Consider the following 24639-nt stretch of genomic DNA (forward strand, 5'->3'; position numbering starts at 1 on the left):
AGGGTACTATATATAGTGAAATAAATCAGACAAAAACAAATACTGGATGTCTTCACTTATTTGTGGGATCTAAAAAACAAATGAACAAATATAACAAACGGAAACAGACTCACAGATACAGAGAACAAACTAGTGATTACCAGAAGGGAGAGGGTCGGGGGGAGGGGCAAAATAGGTGAAGGAGATTAAGAGGTACAAACTACCAGGTATAAAATGTAATAAATAAGTTATAAGGATGTGATGTACAGCACAGGGACTATGTCAATATTTTATAATAACTTTGGGGTATAATCTGTAAAAATATCAAATTACTATATTGTACACTTTTAAAATGAATATTGTAAGCTAACTATACTTCAATAATAAATACAATTTTAAAAGGAATAAATTATATTTTTCTTACTTTTTAAATAATACATATTCGCTGTTGAAAAGCTTTGTCTTATCCATTTGGGTTTTGTTGTTTTGCATTATCTCTACTAATTTTCTGAGCTTAGCATTTTTATTCCCCCATTATTGAGTTTTTTCCCAACATTTGCCATTACAGTAAATATTATTGAGCATAAATTTCTATATATATATAGATAGATTATACATATACATCTATATATATATACATCTGTTAAGGATGAATTCCTACAATGTACATATTAGATCAAATATACAAATACTTTGAACATCATCAATCTGCCTTTTAGAGAAATGCCAGTATTGCTCCCCTACTAACCTCAGTGTATCTTTCAAGTTCAGACACAGACCTCCAGGGTCAGCTGTAGTCTAAATGTCCAGAACAAAGGGGAGAAAAAGTGGAATAGATGTATGTTAAATCACCTTTCCCTTTACTATCACTTCAGATTAATTTTAGCCATATTTTGTATACATAGATATGGGTTTTCTTCCATGTGATCCTGTTCACTTAAGTTTTGCTTGTCCGTTAGGGGATCATTGTTTCAGAAGAGTTGTTAGAAGTGTTGGTGAGAGATACTATCACATCTCTGCACCAGCCATAACTACTCCAACTTAAGGTCTTAATCAAGAGTCTCTGGGAAGCCTTCCCTAGATAGTGGGCCAGCTGCCCCTCCCCAGTGCTCTCCTGGAACCCTGGTTTACCCTACCATTTATACTGTTCTACAATGGTTTTCAGGGTTGGATTTTTCTAGCAGTAGGTAAGCTTTGAGAAGGCAGACACTATGCCTTTCTTGTTCACTGTTTTATCTCCAGCGTCTGTAGAATGACTGTAGAATGAAGGACAGAATAAATGAGTATCTGCATTCATGCAGAATGAATACTTGAGGTTATATTTAAACACCTTTCATGTTTGGAAATGTGGAACTGCAGATGTTAATAACTTGAAAGTCATACAGATAGTTAAGTGGTGATAGTCATTTGACAAGAGTGAATATATAATTACTTTTCATTGGAAAAATAAAATTATTTGACATATAATTTCAATTCAAATTTGAGAGGAAAAATGTCCCTTTCTATAAAAAAAGAAAAAATAAATAAAATCTAGTTATATCTGATGCTTTCTTCAGCTATCTGGTTCATACTTCCTAAATTCTTCTTGGAAAAATATTAAATACCTGAATGCTGCTAGCTTCAACTTAGGTTCCTTAAAGAAATACCAAAATTTGTATTCTTTACATCAATTCCTATATCTCTATTATTCATTATTATGGAGTGCAACCTAAATGCCCATCGACAGATGAATGGATAAAGATGTGGTACATATATACAATGGAATATTACGCAGCCATATAAAGGAATGAAATTGGGTCATTTGTAGAGATGTGGATGGGCCTAGAGACTGTCATACAGAGTGAAGTAACTCAGAAAGAGAAAAACAAATATCATATATTAACGCATATATGTGGAACCCAGAAAAATGGTACAGATGAACCAGTTTGCAGGGCAGAAATAGAGACACAGATGTAGAGAACAAACATATGAACACCAAGGGGGAAAAGTGGGTGGGTTGGTGTCTGGGGGGGTGGGATGAAGTTGGAATTGACGTGTATACACTAATATGTACAAAATAGATGACTAATAAGAACTTGCTGTATAAAAAATACATAAAATAAAATTTTTAAAAATTGTTATGGAAGACTCAAATCAATAGAATTAGCAATGAAAAAGGAGAGGTAACAACTGACACTGCAGAAATAAAAGAGATCATGAGAGATTACTACAAGCAACTCTATGCCAATAAAATGGACAATCTGGAAGAAATGGACAAATTCTTAGAAATGCACAACCTGTCAAGACTGAATCAGGAAGAAATAGAAAATATGAACAGACCAATCACAAGCACTGAAATTGAAACTGTGATTAAAAATCTTCCAACAAACAAAAGCCCAGGACCAGATGGCTTCACAGGCGAATTCTATCAAACATTTAGAGAAGACCTAACACCTATCCTTCTCAAACTCTTCCAAAATATAGCAGAGGGAGGAACACTCCCAAACTCCTTCTACGAGGCCACCATCACCTTGATACCAAAACCAGGCAAGGATGTCACATAGAAAGAAAACTACAGGCCAATATCACTGATGAACATAGATGCAAAAATCCTCAACAAAATACTAGCAAACAGAATCCAACAGCACATTAAAAGGATCATACACCATGATCAAGTGGGGTTTATTCCAGGAATGCAAGGATTCTTCAATATACGCAAATCTATCAGTGTGATAAACCATATTAACAAATTGAAGGAGAAAAACCATATCATCATCTCAATAGATGCAGAGAAAGCTTTTGACAAAATTCAACACCCATTTATGATAAAAACCCTGAAGAAAGTAGGCATAGAGGGAACTTTTCCTCAACATAATAAAGGCCATATATGACAAGCCCACAGCAAACATCATCCTCAATGGTGAAAAACTGAAAGCATTTCCACTAAGATCAGGAACAAGACAAGGTTGCCCACTCTCACCACTCTTATTCAACATAGTTTTGGAAGTTTTAGCCACAGCAATCAGAGAAGAAAAGGAAATAAAAGGAATCCAAATCGGAAAAGAAGAAGTAAAGCTGTCACTGTTTGCAGATGACATGATCCTATACATAGAGAATGCTAAAGATGCTACCAGAAAACTACTAGAGCTAATCAATGAATGTGGTAAAGTGGCAGGATACAAAATTAATGCACAGAAATCTCTGGCATTCGTATACACTAATGATGAAAAATCTGAAAGTGAAATCAAGAAAACACTCCCATTTACCATTGCAACAAAAAGAATAAAGTATCTAGGAATAAACCTACCTAAGGAGACAAAAGACCTGTATGCAGAAAATTATAAGACACTGATGAAAGAAATTAAAGATGATACAAATAGATGGAGAGATATACCATGTTCTTGGATTGGAAGAATCAACATTGTGAAAATGACTCTACTACCCAAAGCAATCTATAGATTCAATGCAATCCCTATCAAACTACCACTGGCATTTTTCACAGATCTAGAACAAGAAATTTTGCAATTTGTATGGAAACACAAAAGACCCCGAATAGCCAAAGCAATCTTGAGAACGAAAAAAGGAACTGGAGGAATCAGGCTCCCTGACCTCAGACTGTACTACAAAGCTACAGTTATCAAGACGGTATGGTACAGTTATCAAGACGGTATGGTACTGGCACAAAAACAGAAAGATTAATGGAACAGGATAGAAAGCCCAGAGATAAACCCATGCACATATGGACACCTTATCTTTGATAAAGGTGGTAGGGATGTACAGTGGAGAAAGGACAGCCTCTTCAATAAGTGGTGCTGGGAAAACTGGACAGCTACATGTAAAAGTATGAGATTAGATCACTCCCTAACACCATACACAAAAATAAGATCAAAATGGATTAAAGACCTAAATGTAAGGCCAGAAACTATCAAACTCTTAGAGGAAAACATAGGCAGAACACTCTATGACATAAATCACAGCAAGATCCTTTCTGACCCACCTCCTAGAGTAATGGAAATAAAAACAAAAATAAACAAATGGGACCTAATGAAACTTCAAAGCTTTTGCACAGCAAAGGAAACCATAAACAAGACCAAAAGACAACCCTCAGAATGGGAGAAAATATTTGCAAATGAAGCAACCGACAAAGGATTAATCTCCAAAATTTACAAGCAGCTCATGCAGCTCAATATCAAAAAAACAAACAACCCAATCCAAAAATGGGCAGAAGACCTAAATAGACATTTCTCCAAAGAAGATATACAGACTGCCAACAAACACATGAAAGAATGCTCAACATCATTAATCATTAGAGAAATGCAAATCAAAACTACAGTGAGATATCATCTCACACCAGTCAGAATGGCCATCATCAAAAATCTACAAACAATAAATGCTGGAGAGGGTGTGGAGAAAAGGGAACACTCTTGCACTGCTGGTGGGAATGTGAATTGGTTCAGCCACTATGGAGAACAGTATGGAGGTTCCTTAAAAAACTACAAATAGAACTACCATATGACCCAGCAATCCCACTACTGGGCATATACCCTGAGAAAACCATAATTCAAAAAGAGTCATGTACCAAAATGTTCACTGCAGCTCTATTTACAATAGCCCGGAGATGCAAACAACCTAAGTGCCCATCATCGAATGAATGGATAAAGAAGATGTGGCACATATATACAATGGAATATACTCAGCCATAAAAAGAAACGAAATTGAGCTATTTGTAATGAGATGGATAGACCTAGTCTGTCATACAGAGTGAAGTAAGTCAGAAAGAAAAAGACAAATACCGTATGCTAACACATATATATGGAATTTAAGAAAAAACAAATGTCATGAAGAAGCTAGGGGTAAGGCAGGAATAAAGACGCAGATCTCCTAGAGAACGGACTTGAGGTTATGGGGAGGGGGAAGGGTGAGCTGTGACAGGGCGAGAGAGAGTCATGGACATATACACACTAACGTAGTAAGGTAGATAGCTAGTGGGAAGCAGCCGCATGGCACAGGGATATTGGCTCGGTGCTTTGTGACAGCCTGGAGGGGTGGAATAGGGAGGGTGGGAGGGAGACGCAAGAGGGAAGACATATGGGAACATATGTTTATGTATGACTGATTCACTTTGTTATAAAGCAGAAACTAACATACCATTGTAAAGCAATTATACCCCAATAAAGATGTTAAAAAAAATTTTAAAAATTGTTATGGAAGAGCCTGACTTCTCTAAATGGTTTATTTGTATGTATGGTTTATTTGTATGGGTATTTGTATGTACCATGGTTTATTTGTATGGGTATTTGTATGTACCATGGACTTTTATTTTTGTTTAGTTTGGTGATTTCAAAAAGGGAAATAATGATTTTTTTTTGAATTTTTTGTTACTTATTTTTTTATACAGCAAGTTCTTATTAGTCAACCATATTATACATATAAGTGTATACATGTCAATCCCAATCTCCCAAATCATCACACCACCACCACCCCCTGCCACTTTCCCCCCTTGGTGTCCACACAGTTGTTCTCTACATCTGTGTCTCAATTACTGCCCTGCAAACCAGTTCATCTGTACCATTTTTCTAGGTTCCACATATATGTGTTAATATACAACATTTGTTTTTCTCTTTCTGACTTACTTCGCTCTGTATGACAGTCTCTAGATCCATCCACGTCTCTACAAATGACCCAAATTCGTTCCTTTATATGGCTGAGTAATATTCCATTGTATGTATGTACTACATCTTCTTTTTTTTTTTTTTTTTTTTACCACATCTTCTTTATCCATTTGTCTGTCGATGGGCATTTAGGTTGCTTCCATGACCTGGCTATTGTAAATACTGCTGCAATGAACACTGGGGTGCATGTGTCTTTCTGAATTATGGTTTTCTCTGGGTATATGCCCAGGAGTGGGATTGCTATGTCATATGGTAATTCTATTTTTAGTTTTTTAAGGACCTCCATACTGTTCTCCATAGTGGCTGTATCAATTTACATTCTCACCAACAGTGCAAGAGGGTTTCCTTTTCTCCACACCCTCTCCAGCATTTGTTTGTACATTTTCTGATGATGCTCATTCTAACTGGTGTGAGGTGATACCTCACTGTAGTTTTGATTTGCATTTCTCTAATGATTAGTGATGTTGAGCAGACTTTCATGTGCTTCTTGGCCATGTGTATGCCTTCTTTGGAGAAATGTCTATTTAGGTCTTCTGCCCATTTTTTGATTGGGTTGTTTGTTTTTTTTCATACTGAGCTGCATGAGCTGTTTATATATTTTGGAGATTAACCCTTTCTCCGTTAATTCATTTGCAAATATTTTCTCCCATTCTGAGGGCTGTCTTTTCACCTTGTTTATGGTTTCCTTTGCTGTGCAAAAGCTTTTAAGTTTCATTAGGTCCCATTTGGTTATTTTTGTGTTTATTTCCATTTCTCTAGGAGGTGGGTCAAAAAGGATCTTGCTGTGATTTATGTCAAAGAGTGTTCTTCCTATGTTTTCCTCTTAAGAGTTTTATAGTGTCCGGTCTTACATTTAGGTCTCTAATCCATTTTGAGTTTATTTTTGTGTATGGTGTTAGGGAGTGTTCTAATTTCATTCTTTTACATGTAGGTGTCCAGTTTTCCCAGCACCACTTATTGAAGAGACTGTCTTTTCTCCACTGTATATCCTTGCCTCCTTTGTCATAGATTAGTTGACCATGGTTGCATGGGTTTATCTCTGGGCTTTCTATCTTGTTCCATTGATCTATATTTCTGTCTTTGTGCCAGTACCATATTGTCTTGATTACTGTAGCTTTGTAGTATAGTATAGTCTGAAGTCAGGGAGTATGATTCCTCCAGCTCCATTTTTTTCCCTCAAGACTGCTTTGGCTATTCAGGGTCTTTTGTGTCTCCATACAAATTTTAAGATTGTTTGTTCTAGTTCTGTAAAAAATGCCACTGGTAATTTGATAGGGATTGCATTGAATCTGTAGATTGCTTTGGGTAGTATAGTCATTTTCACAATATTGATTCTTCCAATCCAAGAGCATGGTATATCTCTCCATTTGTTGGTATCATCTTTAATTTCTTTCATCAGTGTCTTATAGTTTTCTGCATACAGGTCTTTTGTCCCCCTAGGTAGGTTTATTCCTAGGTATTTTATTCTTTTTGTTGCAGTGGTAAATGGGAGTGTTTCCTTAATTTCCCTTTCTGATTTTTCATCATTAGTGTATAGGAATGCAAGAGATTTCAGTGAATTAATTTTGTATCCTGCAACTTTACCAAATTCATTGGTTAGCTCTAGTAGTTTTCTGGTGGCATCTTTATGATTCTCTATGGATAGTATCGTGTCATCTGCAAACAGTGACAGTTTTACTTCTTCTTTTCCAATTTGTATTCCTTTTATTTCTTTTTCTTCTCTAATTGCCATGGCTAGGACTTCCAAAACTCTGCTGAATAACAGTGGTGAGAGCGGACGTCCCTGTCTTGTTCCTGATCTTAGAGGAAATGCTCTCAGGTTTTCCACCATTGAGGATGATGTTTGCTGTGGGTTTGTCATATATGGCTTTTATTATGTTGAGGTAGGTTCCCTCTATGCCCACTTTCTGGAGAGTTTTTATCATAAATGGGTGCTAAATTTTGTCAAAAACGTTTTCTGCATCTATTGAGATGATCATATGGTTTTTATTCTTCAATTTGTTAATATGGTGTATCACATTGATTGATTTGCATATATTGAAGAATTCTTGCATCCCCGGGATAAATCCCACTTGATCGTGGTGTATGATCCTCTTAATGTGTTGTTGGATTCTGTTTGCTAGTATTTTGTTGATATTCTTAAAGAGACTCAGAAATCATGATTTTCTAAGCTCTCTATAATTACTTTATACATTTAAAGTTTATTTTTTTCTGAGAATGACTGAAAAAAATAAAAACAAACTAAAGCTATAAAAGAGACTCCACATTCAATCTGTACTTTGATTCTTTAAAAGAGCAAGAACGGAAATGTTTCTAAGCTCAAGGACTGTGAGTTTGTTAAAAAAAAATGTTTTGTTGGTTGAGCAATTAAAGTAAATACAGACACTTTTAATGAAAAGTTGTAAAACTGATAAATATCTGACAAAACAAAGAAGCTAAGCAAAATAAACTTCTGTGTTTAGCAAAGCACTGAGTGGAACTGGCTTACTCTTGTAGTTATTGTAGAAGATTGGACATTGACATTTCACAGCAGGGAAGAACAATGAGGAAATTACTGAACTCAGGTTTGATTTGCCCTTGTAGTCTAACCTGAGATTCTTTGCCGTGGTTGGGCCAGATAATGCTGAAAACTTTTGACTCAATACCTCTTATTAGAAATCCAAATATAACTGTGAAACGAATTTCCTTATTTTCAAGGTCATTAGTGGAGTCGGATTGCTTCCTTTCACCTCATAATGTTAACAACAGTCAATAAGAAGTGTGAAAAGTATTCAATGATTAAAACTGCCAAAAGTTTACTGCTAAATTTATGATCATTCTAAGGCTCTCCTTTGTAGATGATGAAATTATTGTAAGGATAACATGGATAATTTAGGAAAAGTTGAAATATGAGTATTTAGAAAAAGAACATGATAAGTGAAAACTTTTTCTGTGATTATAATGGTGAATTTTAAAAATCCACATTGCCTTTTTCACCTTTTTATTTCAGCTGTGATGGCAGTAGGGAAAACCAAGACCCAGGTAACCCAAGACAGTTCCAGTCAAACATAAAATAGAGCAGGATCAAGAACAGAGACAGCCACAAAGGAAGAGAGATTCTGAAAACAGGAAAAACTGTAGAAATGGAATTCAAGATTTAATTTACAGGTCAACAGGAGGCTTGATCTGTACTTTAGATTCTCTAAAATATTGAATCAACTACTTTAACGGGGGGGCGGGGAGGGATGCATTTGTTATTTACTTTTTAATTACACAAACAACCCATAGTGACAAAAAAACTAGAACATACAGATAAGCATAAATCAGAAAATTGGTATCACCTGTTTCACATTTTGCAGTATAGACTTCTTTTATATAAAATGTATTTGAATATTTTTGCACAAAAGTGAGATAGTACTCTGGATATTGTTTTTTAACTTTCTTTTCCTTGTAATTAAAATACTTCTTTCTCTACTTCTTTCTGAGTCAATACATGTACTTCTATAATAATATTCCTAACAGCTTTATAGAATTAAATTATGCTTTTATGTTGTCATTTAAATTCAATTATTTACCGTTGTTTCTAATGTTTTGCTGCTACAAACAAAGCTGTGATGAAGATTTGTGTACTTGGGGTCTGTACAATCCTATTTTAGGAAAAAATTCTTCCACGTAGAATTGTTAGGTAAAAAGTTCTAATTATTATTATTTTTTTTACTGCTTATGATACTGTATTCCAAGTTGTTTTGCAGAAAGGTGGAGGTAATCTACACTCCTGCAAAAACATGTATTAGCACAATTATCTTCACTCCCATCTCCAAAACCTAAGCACACTGGGCATGCAGCATTTTTTAAATTTCCAATTTGATATACATGTGATCTTTCAGGGATTTAACCTGCAATGTTTGACTTCTAGTGAATTTGAACATGTGAATGTTTTTTAAATACACAATCATAACATATTAATTTGTATGCTACCTCCTCCTAAGACTGGTGATCAGCCCAGTCATGTTGTTATCATGGTAATAACTGAGGTACAAGAAAGCAAGAAAAACACTCAAGACTTCTTGAGGTCTAGGCTGAGCATTAGCAAACCATCAAGTCTGTGTCATTCTATTCGGGAGGGCATGTCATATGCCTAAAATCAAAGCCTACTCACAAAGGGAGGTCATCAAGACATTTCTGGGCAGAAGACACGTACTGGGAAAGAAGAATTAGAGCTAACAATCTCATCTACCCCATTAATTGTACTGGTTATGTGTTTCATGGAGTTCGGTGCTCTTATCACTATCCTTTTGAACAGATCCCGCACACAAATTGGAGGTAGGAAATCCACATATCACCAGGGGCCAGAAGTGGCAGAAGCTATGAAGCACTTTGGAAGCAGTAGTGCCCACAGTCAGCTGGAATGTCAGGTCTGTCAAAGGGCAAATTGAACTTAATTTTTTTTTTCAATGTTATTTCTTATTTAAATTTATAATAGCTTAAATATATTCTTTTTTTAAAAAACATCTTTATTGGAGTATAATTACTTTATAATGGTGTGTTAGTTTCTGCTTTATAACAAAGTGAATCAGCTATACGTATACATATACCCCCATATCTCCTCCACGAACCCTATGCTGCCCAAATTAAACATCTCTGTGGGTGGATTTGATTTGGTCCCTAGTTTGAGACCCTGATCAAACTAAATACCTTATTTTACTATACCCAAATATGCCTACAGTGGTGTTTCTTGGCAGACACAACGGTAGAATTCACTTGTTTTTACCCAAAATTCAGTGACTTTTCTTAAGTACTTTATTAAAATGTAGCAAAATTTACTGTATGCCTTTTGCAAATACAGTGAAAATTGACACTAATACAAGAGTCATCACCTCTTGGATTCCAATATATTTTAACATGTTCTTTGATAAGAATCCAGCACACAATGTAATTTTTTTAAAAAATCACTGAAACTTGTAGTGTCTCCTCTTAGCGACTTGGAAGCAAGTATAAGTAAAACTCCCCATCTGGGATCAGATTAGATTCAAGGGGCAAGTGGTGCTGATTCCCATCAAAGACCCCCGTAGACATTTCATTCTTCTCTCAATCTCCCTAGGGCTTATGTGTGGAGAGTTTCCTTTTCTCCTTATTTGTTTGCTGCCATTATTTTCTGGCCCACATTTGTGACTTTCCAGCTGACTCTCATCCCTGGGATATACTGTAGAACAGTTAGGATTTTTCAGTCCAGCCAATTGGATGAAATCTCAGCTTTCATCTACTTAATGCTCTCCTAGGACCTTTCCAAAACAGGAGGGGATCTAAAGCTTATTTTTAACTTTTGCTAGTTCATTAAACACCAGGAAAAGAAAAAGTCAAGATAAAACCAAATATATAAACCAAAAAATGTATAGAATTATAGGGATAAGTTAAAAAATATTCTGTCAGTTATCCATAGGTCTTGCTGACAAGCTTGATAAAGACATGGGAAACAAGACTATTAACAACCTTAACTCTTTTTGTTTGTTTATTGTCTTCTTTCTTAACAACTTTATTAAGATACAACTTACGTACCATAAAATTCAACTATTTCATCAAGGAAGAAATGATAGAAAAATTTAAATACTTGGACATTGTTATACAGTTTGAAATGGCAAAGGTTAGAAATCACCTACCTACCTGTCAATAAGGGACTGGTTGTCTAATTATGGAATATAAAACAAAATGTGATACTAGAAACAGCTCTCTATGTAAGTAATGTTCTAATTATAAATCTGGTGGCAGGTTTTTAGGTAGATTTAAAGGTATTAACTTAATTCCTTGGAAAGAAATGGAATCCATAACTGTTAACTTGATCTGCGTGACCATGCTTTATAGTTAAAATGACTTTTATCTAACTGAAGAGAGATTATACTTTACAGATTTTTCTGGCAAATTTTAAACAGAGATTTCCAAACTAAGAAATAAAAATAATTTTGACAACTGATTTAATACAGAATTGCAATTAAAACATTTTTTTGATTACTCAAAGATGAGAGCTAAATAATATCTCTATGCAGAACTATATAACTAACTGGAATACTTATCCTACTGTATTAGCCATCAAGGTAACTATCATATAAAAGACCTTTCATGCTTATTGAATAAATCATAAGAACTCATTAGAATTAGGTTATTAGAACACTAAAATCCTGACAGCATGATCCACAGATACAAAAGCACTTCAAGTCAGTTGTTTTTTTTAAGAGAGGATTTACATTTTATAACAGTGAAGAGCTTCCTCTGCTTATATGTGGAGATTTATTGGCATATATAAGCAATCCCAGTACCCCTGGCTTAAAACAGGATTTACATATACAGAGACCTTGTGTCCCATATCTCTGTCTCACTTTGGGATCACTGTAGGACTGTGTATGATTTCACAGTAATTATGAAAAGTGAGCATAAATATTCAATGCTGCATTCTTTATACATATGTGTGTGTGTGTGTGTGTGTGTGTGTGTGTATATATATATATTTTATCTCAGAGAAGGCAGAAATTCCTAAAAAACATTCTTATGTTTAATTAGCTTCTAAATTACTTTATGTTCCATACTCTTTTGGACTGCAAGCCTACTGACCCAGAAACTATTAGGAAAAGTGTACAGTTATCACTGGGGGTGAAATAATATGTTCTGAGTGTGTCTAATTTGTCAATGGCTGGCTTTCTTTTATACCTATCAACATGTACAACCATCATGCAAACCAAACAGCTGCTCACTACTTACTTACTTATCGCTTTTGCCCCTTTAAGAGCAGATTGTGAAATTTAGCAAAATTTAAGGTATCAATTCAGTTTAGTAGAACATTTATGTAACTGTAGAATATCTGTGTAAGTATCAGTACTGTTTAAGGTTATTTTAAACAAGAGTAAGACACAGAATAGACTTCTAATACAATGGCTTTATAAATGTAGCAGCAGAAAGAGAGTCTACACCACCACACAATATAATCTTGATTATGCTATATTGAAGCAAAGCAGATTTCCTTAATCACCTGGCATTTCAGGGAAGCCAGAAGGAGCAGGGTAGCTTTTGAAAGCTCACAAAACCATGAGGTCCAAAGACTGGACAGTGAAAAACAGACAGCATTTGATTGGTCTGTTTTCATCAAATAATGATGTATTGATGAAGGTTATCAAAGATAACTACATAGCTGAAAGAAGAGTGCTGTGGTTTGAAACCACTTATTTGAAAAGATTAAGACACCACAATATATATTAGGAGACTTATAGCCATTGAACTTCATGGAAATAATCTATAAATGGAAAATTGTGGCTTGCTATGAATATGTTAATGCAAAAAGAATGATAGCACATAAAACCAGAAGCAGGAGAGTCAACATTGCAGCCTGGAAATAGTGACTAAGAATTTATCCAAATTTCTCCATGTGGCAGTGAGTCGAATATTACATATCAGTGAGTTAATAGGTGTTTTCTATCTTGGGGTATGGCCATTTCTAGTATTTCATGCATTCCCACTGGCTATAATGTGTTAACTCAGATATGTATTTTTTTCTTTCTTTCCTTTCCTTTTTTTGTTTGCCTTTTTTTTTTTTCCTTTTTGGAAGGTAAATTGATTTACTTCTTAGGCACCACTTTCTCCTTCCCCAAATTTGTACACACAATTAAAAAGAAAGAATTTGTTAGTTAGAAGGTGACTGTCTACATAAAATGTGACTATCAATCATAAATTCCTATATGTGTATTATCCATGCTGTGCTAAGATTTTGCATGTTTAAAAAATCTAAGAATTGACCCCTCTGTATGAATATACCAGATCCCTACCCCTCCAATATTGCCTAGCCTAAAAATCCATCCAGAAGTCAAATAAGGCTTTTTTAAAAAGCATAATACATGCAGTGCCTGATTATATTCTTCAGGATAGATGAATGAAAGAATAAACATGCTATTTTATAAGCTCCTTGAGGAACAATACCATGTCTAATATCCCTTTAAGAGCAGACTGTGATATTTAGAAAGTTTAAGGTTATCAGTTCAATTAAGTGGATCATCTATGTAACTGGGGAACATTTGTGTAAGTATTAGCACTGTTTATCGGTTAAAAAACATTCTGGTTCACAGCTGCATTTTACATACCCAGTATAGTGTCAGACATTAAGTAGGCTCATGATAAATATCAATAAATTTACCAATCATTAATTTGTTTCTGACAACAGAAAATGATAATATGCTAAAATTAATTGGGATTATGTTTTAAAATACTAGATATTTAAATTTTCCCTTAAATGATATACCTTTGCTTATGTCAGACAAGTATAAAGTAAAATATGTGTGAGTGAAAAAAGAAAGAGATGGAAAGACAAAGTAAATATTGATGATGTGCTAAATATACATGAGGTTCATGAAATAATATGCATGAAGTCTTAAATCAGAACCCATTGGTGATACTCATACTGACCTTAAGTGTCCTCTTTTTGAGACACCCAAGTAAAAAGCCATGGCAGCTCAGCAGGTCATTGGCAAACTACAGCTATGGGCTATGACTAGATGTATCTGCTCGTGAGGTCTGTCTCTGATAGGTCAAGTTTTTGTGTTGGCCCCCCAAATAATAACCATTTCTTTTTGGTGGTGAGAATATTTAAGCAACTTTCAACATCTTATCTACTTTCAAGCATATAATGTAGATTTGCTATCTATAATGGCAATGCTGTGCATTAGATCTTTAGAACTTATTCATCTTCTAACTGGAAGTTTGTACTCTGACACACATCTCCCCATTTCCCCCATCTCCCAGCCCCTGGTAACCACCATTCTAACTCCCTGCTTCTACAAGTTTGGCTTTTTTAGATTCCACATATAAGTGCTATCATGTAATATTTCACTTTCTTTGTCTGACTTTCACTTAGCATAATGACCTTATACATAGAAAATCCTAAAGACTCAACCAAAAACTCTTAAAACTAGTAAAGTAATTCAGTAAAATTGCAGGATAGAAAAATCAACATATAGAAATCAGCTGTGTTTCTCTATTTGAATAACAAAATATCTGAAAAGGAAATAAAGAAAACAGGCCATTCACATTAGCATCAAAAACAACAAAGTTCTCAAGAATACATTTAACCAAGTTGGTAAAGGATCTCAAGAATACATTTAACCAAGTAGATAAAGGATAGATCCTATACCATCCCTATCAAAATTCTAGTGGCATTTTTAACAAAAATAGAAAAGAAAATCTTAAAATTTGTGTGAAATCACAAAAAACCCCAAATAGTTAAAGCAATTTCGAGAAAGAAGCAAAAAGCTGGAAACATTATACTTTTTGATTACAAAGCTCTAGCAATCAAAACAGTATGGTACTGACATAAAAGACATATAGACCAATGGAACAGAACTGAGAGCCCAGAAATAAATCCCCACGTATACAGTCAACTAATATTTGACAGAGGAACCAAGAATACTCAATAGGGAAAGGATAGTCTCTTCAATAAACGGTGTTAGAAAACTGAATAACCACATGAAGAAAAATGAAATTGGACCCCTATCTTATACCACTCACAAAAATTAACTTGAAATGGATTAAAGACTTAAGTGTAAGATCTGAAACTACAAAACTCCTAGAAGAAACATAGAGAAAATGTTCACTAAAGAATGTGCCATAGATGGGATTAAGAAGAAAAGGGTATATGACACATCAATCTGTGTGGTCATGTGTGAGCTGACATGGTAAATTCGAACCCAGATGAGTCCTAGACACTCCCAGTGCTGGAATCAGTAGATCATAAAGAGGATCAGGGAAAGAAGGCTGAAAGAAAGCCTTCGAGGTACTTAGAACTTTCAGCTAAGGAGGTTGCTGAGACATACACACTCCCTGGCAATACCAGCTTCACAGATTATAGGGTGACCACAGCTGAACTCAAAAAGCCAAGGATGTCTCAGAAAAGCCAAAGGAGACTACTCTTAACACAGCAGGTGGAGCTAGAGAGCAAAGAAAACTCTTCAGTTGTCCAAAATGGTGGTAGCAGGTTGCAAAGCAGGAAGGGATACCCCATAGTTGAGGAAGAAAAGGACTCATCTTTGGAACAACACAGGCAGCTCTCCATAATTTCAGTGAGGCCTAAACCCTAAGCCAAGCCTACTCTTAAAACATTTGAATCCAGTGTTGAACCAAATTAAACTGGCATTTTAATAAAGCCCAGACCTCAACAACCAAGTATATTGACTCAGTGTCTACTCTAGCAAACTGACAGAGAAGTGGTGTGTTCTTTCTGGAGATAGATATTATTTACCATATCTTTATAAAAACATTCAGCAAATAATTAAAATCAAAAACAAATAAGAAAGAAATAAAAAATCAAAAGATACACAAGAAAAGAAATTGTCAATGGAAAGAGCATAAGGAAAGGCATAGCTCTTAGAACTATCAGACTTTTAAACTGACTGTTAAAGTGGAAAATGAACAATAGTATAAAGGGATGATAATTAGCAAAGACATGGAAACTATGAAAAAGAATCCAAAGAAATGAAAAGTAAATTATGAGAAATAAAAAATTCAGTTTATTAGTTTAAGAGAAGACTGTACATGGCAAAGGATAGGGAAACATGAAGAAAGATCAAAAGGAAATACCCAGCCTGAAACAAAAAGAGAAAAAGATTTAAGAATATGAAGATGAAGAAGAAGAAGGAGAAGAAGAGTAACCAAGTTCTGGAAAAATATCAGTTTTTCATATGCACAGTTGGAGTCCCAGAAGGAAACAGCAAGAAGAAGGGGACAGAAATAGTTAAAGAGATAATGACTGAGAACATTCCAAATATTAAGCCATATATCAAGAAGTTCAGTAAACACCATAGGAGATAAAAGAATCAGATCAAATTGCTGAAAACCAAATATAAAAAAAAAAAATCTTAAAAGCAGCCAAAGTAAAAGATGCAAGACAGAGAAACAACAATATGAATGCTTGCTGACCACTCCAGGAAAAAATGGAGGTCAGAAAGACAACTGATTAACATTTTTAAAGTACTGAAAGTGGAAAAAAAAAAATCTTAGAGATTTATATTGATCAAAAATATTGTTCTCGGCTTCCCTGGTGGCACAGTGGTTGAGAGTCCGCCTGCCGATGCCGGGGACACGGGTTCGTGCCCCGGTCCGGGAAGATCCCGGAGCCGCTGGGCCCGTGAGCCATGGCCGCTGAGCCTGCGCGTCCGGAGCCTGTGCTCCGCAACGGGAGAGGCCACAACAGTGAGAGGCCCCCGTACCGCAAAAAAAAAAAAAAAAAAAAAAAAATTCTTCTTTAATGACAGTGAAATAAATGCTTTCTTAAGCAGCCAAAGCTAAGAAAATGATGTCCAACAGACCTATATGACGATTTATGACAAAAGCATCTCTTTGGGCTGGAGGAAAATAAATACAGGTGGGACCCTAGCCCTTCAGGAATAAATGGTGGACACCAGAAAGGATAAATATCTGATAAAACAGAAGTGGTCTGTTTTCACTACACATGTTAAATACCATTGTGTATGTGAGTAGAAATATAATTTCTTTAAAAGACTATTGACTATTTATGGTAAAAATCATCATCATGTACTGTGTGTGGTTTATAGCATATGCGCATGTACTCCTTACATATTTGTGATATTCCCGAATGATTTAAGACCTTATGTGTATAATCATGTAGCCAAATTTCACATTCATGCAATAAATTTTTATGTTGCTTTCTGCTAGGTGATGAGCAGTGTGCATCTTGTAGAAACAGTAATACATCAGCAGTGGACACATATTCCTCTACGTGACACCAGTGTCCTTCAACAAAGTGATCCTCCACCAGAAAACACCAAAAAATTCCCTTTGCATTAAATTAGGTGTTTCCCAACAAAAATGGACATAGCCTCTAAGTTGTTGCTTCTAGCTTCTTATCCTTGCTCGAGATTTCATTTACTTGACATATTCTAGAGCTTTTATAGATCCAGGGACAAATGAAAGATCATTCAATGATTCCACTTGTCACTTGGGAGACTGTGACATGAATTCACCTTTGAAAAGGCCAGAGGCCCTAGGCCCACCTTTATTATGTGCTCCATAGATCTACACTTTGGTTTTGACTTGGAAATCATCTTTGTGAAATCCTGGTCTGGGGTTTAATGTCTAGAAGAGAAAGTAACCACTAACCCCCCCGCCCCTTTTTTAGTTTATTAAAAATAATATTTATTTCTGACTGATGCTAGCAAGTGCAAATTGCTCAAGTAAAATATAACTCCTCTATATAAGGAAAAGAACAGATAAGATTACCCTAAAACAAAAGTCAGTCCAAAAAAAAAATCGTATAAAATTAGATTAACTACTGAAGAAAATGCTATCAAAACAAAAATTAGATAATAGGTGTTTTGAAAGTATGTTGTAGATAAAACTAAAATGCTTCCTAAATTGTGGGATGGGCCAAGGGTGCCTCCTTGAATGGATCATGTCAACATAAAATGTAGCTAATAAAAAACAATATAAAGGAAATTATACATAATGAGCACATTTTTATGATAGAGGAAAACAGTGTCTGATAAGGAGGATAGAAAAAGAGGATTGTGTACACAGAATTTCTCAGTATCCTTCCAAAACTGTCCCGAGATGCTGTTCAGAGATTTTAGCCTCAGTGATATGTTTGCTTATTTAGATTGAAACACAGTTGAAGACACTAACTTGACAAATAATGTTAGCTTCATCCAGATAGTCTCTTAAAAATACTCAAAATTTATGCACATTTTGGGCTCTTCAAATAACCAGAAATTATTATTCCATCACATTTAGTTCCCAGGATAAAATTTTAAAATTCTGGTTTATATGATCCCGTCTGGAATTAAATGTGATTAGTTCATATGAATTTCTTTCCAAAATCCTATGATATATTGGCAAAATAATGTTCCTAAATCTATAAAATTAAAGAAGAAGTCCTACATTTGCATTGACTCTGCCAAGAAGCCTGTAAGGTGAACTTGAAACGAACTCTGCGTGTGTGTGTGGCAGGTGTGTGGGGTGTATGAGTGTGTATCTGCCTCTCTGTCTCTGTCTCTGTCTTCCCCTGTCTCATTTTCCCAATCTGCCAAATACCCGACTGGTAATTACAGTGGTGATGATGAAGTTGTAATGAATCACAATTGAGCGTATAACTTCGAATAGACAGACTACTTCATTTTGTGTAACAACAATCTCTACTTTTAGAAGAATGTACTTAAAGGGCTATAGTAAACCTAATGTCTTGTTTTGGATGTAACTGATGAGAGGACCAGTCAAATGTTACAATCAGTTTGAAAAAGAATCCAATGGACCACAATTATAAAGATCTAACAGGAATGCTGAAATGAACTTACAAATAGATACAAAGGTTTTTCTGTAAGGAGGAGGGAAATCAATTGTCCCTGCTCTGGACAGAATTCATTTGCAAATGGAAAGTAATTATTTGCATTGCTAAGAGTTATCTGCAGCTTAGAGAGGTGGAAAACAGTTCAAACACAGTGAAAAGTGCAAACCCCTCAACACATAGTTTTCTGCTGAAGATACCCAGTAATCATTTTGATCCATTTCAGAGTTCCTCACATTTTTTTCTGATACTCTCAAAGATCAATCATCTCCTTAACTTCTCCATATTGGTTATATAAGATGATAATAGACATCAGTGGAGACAAGAACAGGGAAAACATACCAAGAGGGAAGATGAAGCCTGATGAGACCATCAGTGTTGGTGGAATGAGTGAAGGGAGTGGGCAAAAGAAGCCTTCTAAGTTCCAATCAGTATATTTCTCTTTCCCAATCCATATATCCATCTTTCTCTCTCCGTACCAGTAACTCAGTATAGCTCTCACAAAACAAAGATAAGTGAATAGGGAAAATCCGTAGAGACTAAAAAAGGCTATAATTCTGCTTTTCCAAAATGACTGCAGTTCAGGAAATGGCATCAAGACAGGGAAAAAAAAAAGACTAATTAGGTAATTAAACAACATGGCAAATAATTTTGAAGCATAAAAACAGTAGGGTATCTCACCAATCACAGAATGCCAACACATGCCTAATGCAGTTTTCCAGACTGACAATGAAACAGATTCTTTCTGGCAGCCATTCTTCATGTCAAGATGGCACAATGACACTGGAGGAAAAAGAACCCTGACATATTTCTCAAGCCCCTTTCTTCCTCTCCCTACATTCCCAGACTAAGCAATTCCTAGGTATTTTTCTTTCTTTTTTTTTTGTAGCCTGATTAATCGGAATAAGGGAAGAGGAGGGACATAATACGCACAAGTATTAATAAATATCTTAGATGTCAACCCCAGGCCACTTACATATCTGGTAATAATGTGACGAAATTACCTAAGTGGAACTTTCAATCCCTAAGATTTTGAATTTTCCACATTCTCTCTCACGAGGTAAGGTCAGACACTGAAATGTACACTATTCTGAAAATTAGAAGACTGTTTTCTAATCCAGACTGTGCCACAAAGCCACATGGCATGGCTGACCCTGTTTCTTATTCTTTAAAATAAGCCAGTTGGATTTTATTATTTATAAAGTCTCTTCCATCTTTCAAATCTAGTTATAGAAGGACATTCTATTTCACATTGTCCTGAGAATGTCACCAAAGTTTTTTTTAAGTGAATATATCAAGGATAAGTCTAAGAAAAATAAATTATAAGCAATATGAAGAAATAGCTTATTTGAGAATTCTAGAAATAAATAGAAGTTGCTTTTTCTAATTGAATGCATCTAAATTCATGGAATATTATATTTGTGTGTATGTATGTTTGTATTGTGTGTTTATGAGGTGGATTTTATTTGATCAATTTAGCCTCTTTGTATGATATAGTTTCAATGAATGTATGTTTCAATTTTATGTATTACAAACATAAAATTATATCATTACTATTGAGATGGCAGAAATCTCCAGTGCCATAATCAGTGAGGGCATATTTAAAACAAAGCAGTAAACGCTGCCATCAGTACAATAAAAGCAGTATCAAATGAGTTTGAAGACTATAAGATTAACATAATTTGCATAAAATGTGAACGTGTGAATTATTCCTATATAGATACCATACTCAGCAGCCAAAAACAAAAAGTATTTATTACCAAAATATATCTTCTCATAATCTGTGGCACTCTATATTAACAGAAGGGTTAGATTAGACTAAACTAGCCAGAAATACAAGGTACTTTAATATTAGTTCTCAATGAAAAAACTTCTCAAAAGGGTAGACGTATTTTCTGATAATCCTCTTCTATCACTAAATTGTTTTATGCTGCCCCTTTCTTTTTTTTTTGCGGTACGCGGGCCTCTCACTGTTGTGCCCTCTCCCGTTGCAGAGCACAGGCTCCGGACGCGCAGGCTCAGTGGCCATGGCTCACGGGCCCAGCCGCTCCGCGGCATGTGGGATCCTCCCGGACCGGGGCACGAACCCGTGTCCCCTGCATCGGCAGGCGGACTCTCAACCACTGCGCCACCAGGGAAGCCCTATGCTGCTTTTTAAAACTTTTTTATTTTGAAATGATTATAGACTCACAGGAGTTGCAAAAATTTCACAGAGAAGCCCCTCGTGCCCATCACCCAGCTTCCCCCAATGATGACATAGAAAACTAAAATGCATAATCAATTCAGGAAATTGATTGGCACAGCAAAATTAACTGGTCTCCAGCAGTTACTCAGATTGTACCCGTTTTTGCATGCCCTCAAATTTTGTGTATCTTTTTGCATTAATTTTTACTTTCAGACATGGTCCACCAACTTTTCCTTTTACTCTGTGCTAATCTGAAATCCTAATGGTTAAAAATTTATTTTCATTTCCACACTGTGAATAATCAGTGTGCTTTATGGACTTAAAATGAACACCTAGGCATAGAGTCAGCTATCTGGGAAGGAATGGCTAATATTTAGCTTACCAAAGTAGATTCCTGAGATATTATAACTATCTGTGCTATATCTGGTGAGGGACTCAAGCGTTAAATTAAATCCCATTTCACATTAGAGACCATTAAGATATTCATTGATTTAGGGGATGTTTATTGAAACAGCTTATTCTGAGGAAACACAATAGACAATACAAGGCATGAAAATATGCATAAAAGCAGTTCCCCAGCCATCCAGGGACTTGTATTATGTGGCAGGGAAACATGATTTTGGGGAAAAAAAAACCCAGCAGAGATTGAGAAATAGCCCAGATGAGAGAGAGGTATGAAGGAATGGCCTTATGTTTGCAGAGAGTTTGACAATCTTCCCCAGCCAAGACCAAGAAGTTTGGAATTATAAATCTAGCTTAATATCTCAACCCAAGTACTCTCTGGTCATCCACTCTTGACTTGCAATCCCATCTACATTAATTTTATTATAGCGATTTAAAAACCTACTCCAACGTTTTAGTTTTATTGGTTAGTATTCCCTTCAAGAATACTAAAGATCAGAACAAGGATAAATGCTGCAATGAAACTTTTTTGTTGTTTTCTTCTTTGGTTGGTTGGTTCATTTCTCACAAAATGCACACAGCCATGCAACAGCAGAGCTGATACTTCATGGGGAGCACTAACTTTGCATCTACCTTTGTGTACCCCAAGTTCCAACCTTTAGTTGGTATGACTGAATATGCTACCAAACTTAAAACCAGCAGAAACAATAAGCACAGGCTCTACAGAAACAAAGGAAAATTCACATTTTTCTTAAACTACTAGCTGCTGCTTAAAGTTTTACTTGGCTCAAAGAGCTTGCTTACACTAAAGAATATAGTAGTGACTATTCTGCACAGTATCATTATTAACTTAGCTTTAACCAGAAGTGTAACTAATGGCACATCTAAGAAGAAAGGAATGAGTTAAATTCCAGCTTAGCATAGTAGATAAATGTTTGGGCTCTGGAATCAGATCTCCTGGCTTAAAATCTTGGTTCTTTAAAAGGTCCTAGGCAAGTTACGTAACCTCGCTGAGCCTCAGTAAAAATGGGAGAAACAGTAATGCATATTTTATGGTAGGCTTGGTGCCCTGATGAGTAAATCTCAACTGTCAGTGGCTTAACCAATTAAAACAGTGTATCTTGTTCCCTGTACGGTCTAATGAATATCCCCAGCTGGATGGCTCTCCTGCAAATGGGCTCCTTTTATTTTGTGGTGTTATCTTCTTTAGTATGTAGAGCCCAAAGATGCCACCCTGTGCATTTGCATGTGTGCACGTGCACATGTGTATGTTGAGGAAAGGGGAGGGAGCATCACCATTTCGGCCAGCCAGAAATAGAAAAGAGCATGGAGGACTGTGCATGTAAGGTGTACATGGTTCTAGACTGGAAACAGAACATTTCACAGCTGTTCACATTACATTGGTCTAAGGTCAGCCACAAAGCCATAAGTAACTACAAGATAGAGTACAAAATGTAGTCAGAAAACAAGAAATCAGGCTCTGGTGAATATCTAGTAGCTCTGCCAGAATTCTGTACCTCGTGTTCTTGCGACATTTAACATAGATTAAAACTTGTAAAATCCTTGGAATTTTGCCTTGCAATGCAATAATTATGAACCAGTTTTTGCATTAATACTACTTTTTCATTATCTCTAGTGTTAACGTTCACAATCAATTCTAAAACATGAGGCTTCTACAAACAAGCTGGCCAATCAGTTACTACTCAGAACAAGAAGCCTGCATCCTGGGAAATTCAGTTATCAAGGTATTCATTCAGTGGCTTAGCTCTTAGTGTTTTAGGGAGAGCTATACACCCAGATCAATTCAAAGAAGATACCACATATTTAAATATTTATATGAAAAAATAGCCAGAGTAATGTGAACCTTTCAACTCAACAGAATGGAGGCTCCATTGCTCTTGTTATCTCTGCTCTCAGATCCTAAATTATTTCCCTTAATTGATAGCACGTAAATTAGATATGATATGTCATTCACTGGCATTTCATCAGAACTGCTTTGTGATTTAGGGGATATCTTTATTGCCTCTTCAATGTTTTATTAATTTTTATAAAGTTATTTGAGGCTTTGTTTTTCTGTCATATCTCTATCTTGAGTCTAGCATTTTGAGGGCAGCAACTATCTAGTTTTTCACATCTATGAGAAGAGACACTAGGTTTTGGTAGGTGCCTAGTATCTCTGGGAGAATTTTGAGGGCAGGATTTTATTTTATTTTATTTTTATTCTATTCTGTTCTATTTTATATCTAACACATTGCATTAAATGTTGCAGGTGCCTTCTAAGTGCTTGCTTATTTGATTCTTTGTAGCCCTGCTGCATCATAGTCAAGGACAGACTTCTAGTCTGGTAACCTGTGGAACACTGGGCAAGTTACCTACATTTTCTAAGGCTCAATGTCTTCCACCATGAGTGGAGGAAATAGTGGTACCTACCTGTGAATTCGAGGGTAAGTATAAAGTGAGATAAAAACTGAGCAGGTGGTAACTGCTCTTAATATTACTTCTTCTTCTCTCCTTCTTCTCCTTATTATTATTATTATTATTTTAGTAGTAGTAGTAGTAAATGGCTGAGGGTTCTTGGAAAAAGTAGGATGATGAATAAAAACAGACAGGAGGAAAAGAGTTGACACCAGAATTAAATATCTCAAGAATACCTGAATCACCAGAGCTGATAAAATAAGTCCAGCAGCAGATAAGGCAAACCATCACTTTTTATCTTTCCAGAATCCTTTCACTTCCAAGATGCTAGATCACTGTTAAAGCACACTGGAAAACTGTTAGTGGGCAGGCTAACAACCAGATTTTAGAAGAGTTAGGATGATTAATTACCCTTCCCCTAGAGAGAGATACACAGCACAGAGGGAAGAAGCACTTCTTTCCTTAACCTGGTTTTAAATAAGCCCATGGAAAAAACGGGCAACGCCTCTATTTGTGCTATTGTTTTGGTAGAGGTGATGATTATTTATCAGTATTATCTCAGGATGTGAAATAGATCTTATATAAGTAACCTGACTGAATCACACAGTCCTCTGACATCCTAACTTGTTCTTGTTGACAACCTGCAGGGTGAGTGGCCATTAGGAGTCTGAGTATTACTGAATTAGTAAAAAGCATTAAAA

General features: G+C 35.7%; 1 long non-coding RNA gene across 2 annotated transcripts in view; it reads left to right on the top strand.

Moving 5' to 3' along the window:
* LOC132598076 (uncharacterized) overlaps positions 1-24639 on the top strand; it is a 208405-nt gene that overhangs the window by 181570 nt on the left and 2196 nt on the right. For both annotated transcript variants that reach the window (XR_009565730.1, XR_009565729.1), the window contains 2 exons: positions 23160-23268; positions 23830-23967. This is a non-coding gene — a long non-coding RNA (uncharacterized lncRNA). The remainder of the gene's footprint in view (positions 1-23159; positions 23269-23829; positions 23968-24639) is intronic.

Source organism: Globicephala melas, chromosome 11 (genome assembly GCF_963455315.2).
Source record: "Globicephala melas chromosome 11, mGloMel1.2, whole genome shotgun sequence".
NCBI classification, from domain to species: domain Eukaryota; kingdom Metazoa; phylum Chordata; class Mammalia; order Artiodactyla; family Delphinidae; genus Globicephala; species Globicephala melas.